The sequence below is a fragment of the Hypomesus nipponensis genome, chromosome 12 (genome assembly GCF_054491055.1).
Source record: "Hypomesus nipponensis isolate SF chromosome 12, ASM5449105v1, whole genome shotgun sequence".
NCBI classification, from domain to species: Eukaryota; Metazoa; Chordata; class Actinopteri; order Osmeriformes; family Osmeridae; genus Hypomesus; species Hypomesus nipponensis.
Genome location: NC_140372.1, coordinates 17627501 through 17632500, shown reverse-complemented (window position 1 = coordinate 17632500; position 5000 = coordinate 17627501). Strand labels below are relative to the sequence as shown.

At 47.0% G+C, this 5000-nt stretch overlaps 14 non-coding genes and 3 pseudogenes across 14 annotated transcripts in view; all 17 read right to left on the bottom strand.

Annotated features, from left to right (window-relative positions):
• Window positions 1–170: 170 nt before the first annotated feature.
• Window positions 171–289, bottom strand: LOC146267249 (5S ribosomal RNA). The gene has a single exon (XR_014727337.1). It is a non-coding gene; the product is annotated as a 5S ribosomal RNA (ribosomal RNA).
• Window positions 290–463: 174 nt separating this feature from the next.
• LOC146267248 (5S ribosomal RNA) lies at window positions 464–572 on the bottom strand (annotated as a pseudogene).
• Window positions 573–754: 182 nt separating this feature from the next.
• On the bottom strand, window positions 755–872 carry LOC146267247 (5S ribosomal RNA; annotated as a pseudogene).
• Window positions 873–1050: 178 nt separating this feature from the next.
• On the bottom strand, window positions 1051–1169 carry LOC146267246 (5S ribosomal RNA). The gene has a single exon (XR_014727336.1). It is a non-coding gene; the product is annotated as a 5S ribosomal RNA (ribosomal RNA).
• A 174-nt stretch (window positions 1170–1343) lies between these two features.
• LOC146267245 (5S ribosomal RNA) lies at window positions 1344–1462 on the bottom strand. Its single transcript, XR_014727335.1, has one exon. It is a non-coding gene; the product is annotated as a 5S ribosomal RNA (ribosomal RNA).
• A 202-nt stretch (window positions 1463–1664) lies between these two features.
• Window positions 1665–1783, bottom strand: LOC146267244 (5S ribosomal RNA). Its single transcript, XR_014727334.1, has one exon. It is a non-coding gene; the product is annotated as a 5S ribosomal RNA (ribosomal RNA).
• A 174-nt stretch (window positions 1784–1957) lies between these two features.
• On the bottom strand, window positions 1958–2076 carry LOC146267243 (5S ribosomal RNA). The gene has a single exon (XR_014727333.1). It is a non-coding gene; the product is annotated as a 5S ribosomal RNA (ribosomal RNA).
• Window positions 2077–2250: 174 nt separating this feature from the next.
• Window positions 2251–2369, bottom strand: LOC146267242 (5S ribosomal RNA). The gene has a single exon (XR_014727332.1). It is a non-coding gene; the product is annotated as a 5S ribosomal RNA (ribosomal RNA).
• A 178-nt stretch (window positions 2370–2547) lies between these two features.
• Window positions 2548–2666, bottom strand: LOC146267241 (5S ribosomal RNA). The gene has a single exon (XR_014727331.1). It is a non-coding gene; the product is annotated as a 5S ribosomal RNA (ribosomal RNA).
• A 172-nt stretch (window positions 2667–2838) lies between these two features.
• Window positions 2839–2957, bottom strand: LOC146267240 (5S ribosomal RNA). The gene has a single exon (XR_014729038.1). It is a non-coding gene; the product is annotated as a 5S ribosomal RNA (ribosomal RNA).
• A 176-nt stretch (window positions 2958–3133) lies between these two features.
• LOC146267239 (5S ribosomal RNA) lies at window positions 3134–3252 on the bottom strand. Its single transcript, XR_014727928.1, has one exon. It is a non-coding gene; the product is annotated as a 5S ribosomal RNA (ribosomal RNA).
• A 176-nt stretch (window positions 3253–3428) lies between these two features.
• Window positions 3429–3547, bottom strand: LOC146267238 (5S ribosomal RNA). Its single transcript, XR_014727927.1, has one exon. It is a non-coding gene; the product is annotated as a 5S ribosomal RNA (ribosomal RNA).
• A 182-nt stretch (window positions 3548–3729) lies between these two features.
• LOC146267237 (5S ribosomal RNA) lies at window positions 3730–3848 on the bottom strand. Its single transcript, XR_014728914.1, has one exon. It is a non-coding gene; the product is annotated as a 5S ribosomal RNA (ribosomal RNA).
• Window positions 3849–4026: 178 nt separating this feature from the next.
• LOC146267236 (5S ribosomal RNA) lies at window positions 4027–4145 on the bottom strand. The gene has a single exon (XR_014727330.1). It is a non-coding gene; the product is annotated as a 5S ribosomal RNA (ribosomal RNA).
• A 178-nt stretch (window positions 4146–4323) lies between these two features.
• Window positions 4324–4432, bottom strand: LOC146267235 (5S ribosomal RNA; annotated as a pseudogene).
• A 184-nt stretch (window positions 4433–4616) lies between these two features.
• Window positions 4617–4735, bottom strand: LOC146267234 (5S ribosomal RNA). Its single transcript, XR_014728926.1, has one exon. It is a non-coding gene; the product is annotated as a 5S ribosomal RNA (ribosomal RNA).
• A 174-nt stretch (window positions 4736–4909) lies between these two features.
• LOC146267233 (5S ribosomal RNA) overlaps window positions 4910–5000 on the bottom strand; it is a 119-nt gene continuing 28 nt past the window's right edge. The window contains exon 1 of the ribosomal RNA XR_014727227.1: window positions 4910–5000. This exon is cut by the window's right edge and continues 28 nt beyond it. This is a non-coding gene — a ribosomal RNA (5S ribosomal RNA).

The following is a 5000-nucleotide window of genomic DNA, read 5'->3' as shown; positions in this document are numbered from 1 at the left end:
CATAGGCTACTTATCCATATACAGATTTAGCAATTGACAATGCAAGGTGGTCTCTCTCTCTCTCTCTCTCTCTCTCTCTCGTGTCAAAATGAAAACAGTTTCCAGCCCCTTTCATGAAGGACTACTTGTGCATATTGCAAGATGTCAGTTTCTAAGTGAATGAGCAAAAGAGCATACAGCACCTGGTATTCCCAGGCGGTCTCCCATCCAAGTACTAACCAGGCCCGACCCTGCTTAGCTTCCGAGATCAGACGAGATCGGGCGTTGCCAGGCTGGTATGGCCGTACGAAATAAGTTGACAACCATGGGCTACTTATCCATATACAGATTTAGCAATTGACAATGCAAGGTAGTCTCTCTCTCTCTATCTCTCGTGTCAAAATGAAAACAGCTTCCAGCCCCTTTCATGAAGGACTACTTGTGCATATTGCAAGATGTCAGTTTCTAAGTGAATGAGCAAAAGAGCATACAGCACCTGGTATTCCCAGGCGGTCTCCCATCCAAGTACTAACCAGGCCCGACCCTGCTTAGCTTCCGAGATCAGGCGTTGCCAGGTTGGTATGGCCGTACGAAATAAGTTGACAACCATAGGCTACTTATCCATATACAGATTTAGCAATTGACAATGCAAGGTGGTCTCTCTCTCTCTCTCTCTCTCTCTCTCGTGTCAAAATGAATACAGCTTCCAGCCCCTTTCATGAAGGACTACTTGTGCATATTGCAAGATTTCAGTTTCTAAGTGAATGAGCAAAAGAGCATACAGCACCTGGTATTCCCAGGCGGTCTCCCATCCAAGTACTAACCAGGCCGACCCTGCTTAGCTTCCGAGATCAGACGAGATCGGGCGTTGCCAGGCTGGTATGGCTGTACGAAATAAGGTGACAACCATAGGCTACTTATCCATATACAGATTTAGCAATTGACAATGCAAGGTGGTCTCTCTCTCTCTCTCTCTCTCTCGTGTCAAAATGAAAACAGCTTCCAGCCCCTTTCATGAAGGACTACTTGTGCATATTGCAAGATTTCAGTTTCTAAGTGAATGAGCAAAAGAGCATACAGCACCTGGTATTCCCAGGCGGTCTCCCATCCAAGTACTAACCAGGCCCGACCCTGCTTAGCTTCCGAGATCAGACGAGATCGGGCGTTGCCAGGCTGGTATGGCCGTACGAAACAAGTTGACAACCATAGGCTACTTATCCATATACAGATTTAGCAATTGACAATGCAAGGTAGTCTCTCTCTCTCTCTCTCTCTCTCTCTCGTGTCAAAATGAAAACAGCTTCCAGCCCCTTTCATGAAGGACTACTTGTGCATATTGCAAGATTTCAGTTTCTAAGTGAATGAGCATACAGCACCTGGTATTCCCAGGCGGTCTCCCATCCAAGTACTAACCAGGCCCGACCCTGCTTAGCTTCCGAGATCAGACGAGATCGGGCGTTGCCAGGCTGGTATGGCCGTACGAAATAAGTTGACAACCATAGGCTACTTATCCATATACAGATTTAGCAATTGACAATGCAAGGTGGTCTCTCTCTCTCTCTCTCTCTCTCTCTCTCTCTCTCTCTCTCTCTCTCGTGTCAAAATGAAAACAGTTTCCAGCCCCTTTCATGAAGGACTACTTGTGCATATTGCAAGATGTCAGTTTCTAAGTGAATGAGCAAAAGAGCATACAGCACCTGGTATTCCCAGGCGGTCTCCCATCCAAGTACTAACCAGGCCCGACCCTGCTTAGCTTCCGAGATCAGACGAGATCGGGCGTTGCCAGGCTGGTATGGCCGTACGAAATAAGTTGACAACCATAGGCTACTTATCCATATACAGATTTAGCAATTGACAATGCAAGGTAGTCTCTCTCTCTCTATCTCTCGTGTCAAAATGAAAACAGCTTCCAGCCCCTTTCATGAAGGACTACTTGTGCATATTGCAAGATGTCAGTTTCTAAGTGAATGAGCAAAAGAGCATACAGCACCTGGTATTCCCAGGCGGTCTCCCATCCAAGTACTAACCAGGCCCGACCCTGCTTAGCTTCCGAGATCAGACGAGATCGGGCGTTGCCAGGCTGGTATGGCCGTACGAAATAAGTTGACAACCATAGGCTACTTATCCATATACAGATTTAGCAATTGACAATGCAAGGTAGTCTCTCTCTCTCTATCTCTCGTGTCAAAATGAAAACAGCTTCCAGCCCCTTTCATGAAGGACTACTTGTGCATATTGCAAGATGTCAGTTTCTAAGTGAATGAGCAAAAGAGCATACAGCACCTGGTATTCCCAGGCGGTCTCCCATCCAAGTACTAACCAGGCCCGACCCTGCTTAGCTTCCGAGATCAGACGAGATCGGGCGTTGCCAGGCTGGTATGGCCGTACGAAATAAGTTGACAACCATAGGCTACTTATCCATATACAGATTTAGCAATTGACAATGCAAGGTAGTCTCTCTCTCTCTCTCTCTCTCTCGTGTCAAAATGAAAACAGCTTCCAGCCCCTTTCATGAAGGACTACTTGTGCATATTGCAAGATGTCAGTTTCTAAGTGAATGAGCAAAAGAGCATACAGCACCTGGTATTCCCAGGCGGTCTCCCATCCAAGTACTAACCAGGCCCGACCCTGCTTAGCTTCCGAGATCAGACGAGATCGGGCGTTGCCAGGCTGGTATGGCCGTACGAAATAAGTTGACAACCATAGGCTACTTATCCATATACAGATTTAGCAATTGACAATGCAAGGTGGTCTCTCTCTCTCTCTCTCGTGTCAAAATGAAAACAGCTTCCAGCCCCTTTCATGAAGGACTACTTGTGCATATTGCAAGATTTCAGTTTCTAAGTGAATGAGCAAAAGAGCATACAGCACCTGGTATTCCCAGGCGGTCTCCCATCCAAGTACTAACCAGGCCCGACCCTGCTTAGCTTCCGAGATCAGACAAGATCGGGCGTTGCCAGGCTGGTATGGCCGTACGAAATAAGTTGACAACCATAGGCTACTTATCCATATACAGATTTAGCAATTGACAATGCAAGGTAGTCTCTCTCTCTCTCTCTCTCTCGTGTCAAAATGAAAACAGCTTCCAGCCCCTTTCATGAAGGACTACTTGTGCATATTGCAAGATGTCAGTTTCTAAGTGAATGAGCAAAAGAGCATACAGCACCTGGTATTCCCAGGCGGTCTCCCATCCAAGTACTAACCAGGCCCGACCCTGCTTAGCTTCCGAGATCAGACGTGATCGGGCGTTGCCAGGCTGGTATGGCCGTACGAAATAAGTTGACAACCATAGGCTACTTATCCATATACAGATTTAGCAATTGACAATGCAAGGTGGTCTCTCTCTCTCTCTCTCTCTCGTGTCAAAATGAAAACAGCTTCCAGCCCCTTTTATGAAGGACTACTTGTGCATATTGCAAGATGTCAGTTTCTAAGTGAATGAGCAAAAGAGCATACAGCACCTGGTATTCCCAGGCGGTCTCCCATCCAAGTACTAACCAGGCCCGACCCTGCTTAGCTTCCGAGATCAGACGTGATCGGGCGTTGCCAGGCTGGTATGGCCGTACGAAATAAGTTGACAACCATAGGCTACTTATCCATATACAGATTTAGCAATTGACAATGCAAGGTGGTCTCTCTCTCTCTCTCTCTCTCTCTCTCGTGTCAAAATGAAAACAGCTTCCAGCCCCTTTCATGAAGGACTACTTGTGCATATTGCAAGATGTCAGTTTCTAAGTGAATGAGCAAAAGAGCATACAGCACCTGGTATTCCCAGGCGGTCTCCCATCCAAGTACTAACCAGGCCCGACCCTGCTTAGCTTCCAAGATCAGACGAGATCGGGCGTTGCCAGGCTGGTATGGCCGTACGAAATAAGTTGACAACCATAGGCTACTTATCCATATACAGATTTAGCAATTGACAATGCAAGGTAGTCTCTCTCTCTCTCTCTCTCTCTCGTGTCAAAATGAAAACAGCTTCCAGCCCCTTTCATGAAGGACTACTTGTGCATATTGCAAGATGTCAGTTTCTAAGTGAATGAGCAAAAGAGCATACAGCACCTGGTATTCCCAGGCGGTCTCCCATCCAAGTACTAACCAGGCCCGACCCTGCTTAGCTTCCGAGATCAGACGAGATCGGGCGTTGCCAGGCTGGTATGGCCGTACGAAATAAGTTGACAACCATAGGCTACTTATCCATATACAGATTTAGCAATTGACAATGCAAGGTGGTCTCTCTCTCTCTCTCTCTCTCTCGTGTCAAAATGAAAACAGCTTCCAGCCCCTTTCATGAAGGACTACTTGTGCATATTGCAAGATTTCAGTTTCTAAGTGAATGAGCAAAAGAGCATACAGCACCTGGTATTCCCAGGCGGTCTCCCATCCAAGTACTAACCAGGCCCGACCCTGCTTAGCTTCCGAGATCAGGCGTTGCCAGGCTGGTATGGCCGTACGAAATAAGTTGACAACCATAGGCTACTTATCCATATACAGATTTAGCAATTGACAATGCAAGGTAGTCTCTCTCTCTCTCTCTCTCTCTCTCTCTCGTGTCAAAATGAAAACAGCTTCCAGCCCCTTTCATGAAGGACTACTTGTGCATATTGCAAGATGTCAGTTTCTAAGTGAATGAGCAAAAGAGCATACAGCACCTGGTATTCCCAGGCGGTCTCCCATCCAAGTACTAACCAGGCCCGACCCTGCTTAGCTTCCGAGATCAGACGAGATCGGGCATGGCCAGGCTGGTATGGCCGTACGAAATACGTTGACAACCATAGGCTACTTATCCATATACAGATTTAGCAATTGACAATGCAAGGTAGTCTCTCTCTCTCTCTCTCTCGTGTCAAAATGAAAACAGCTTCCAGCCCCTTTCATGAAGGACTACTTGTGCATATTGCAAGATTTCAGTTTCTAAGTGAATGAGCAAAAGAGCATACAGCACCTGGTATTCCCAGGCGGTCTCCCATCCAAGTACTAACCAGGCCCAACCCTGCTTAGCTTCCGAGATCAGACGAGATCGG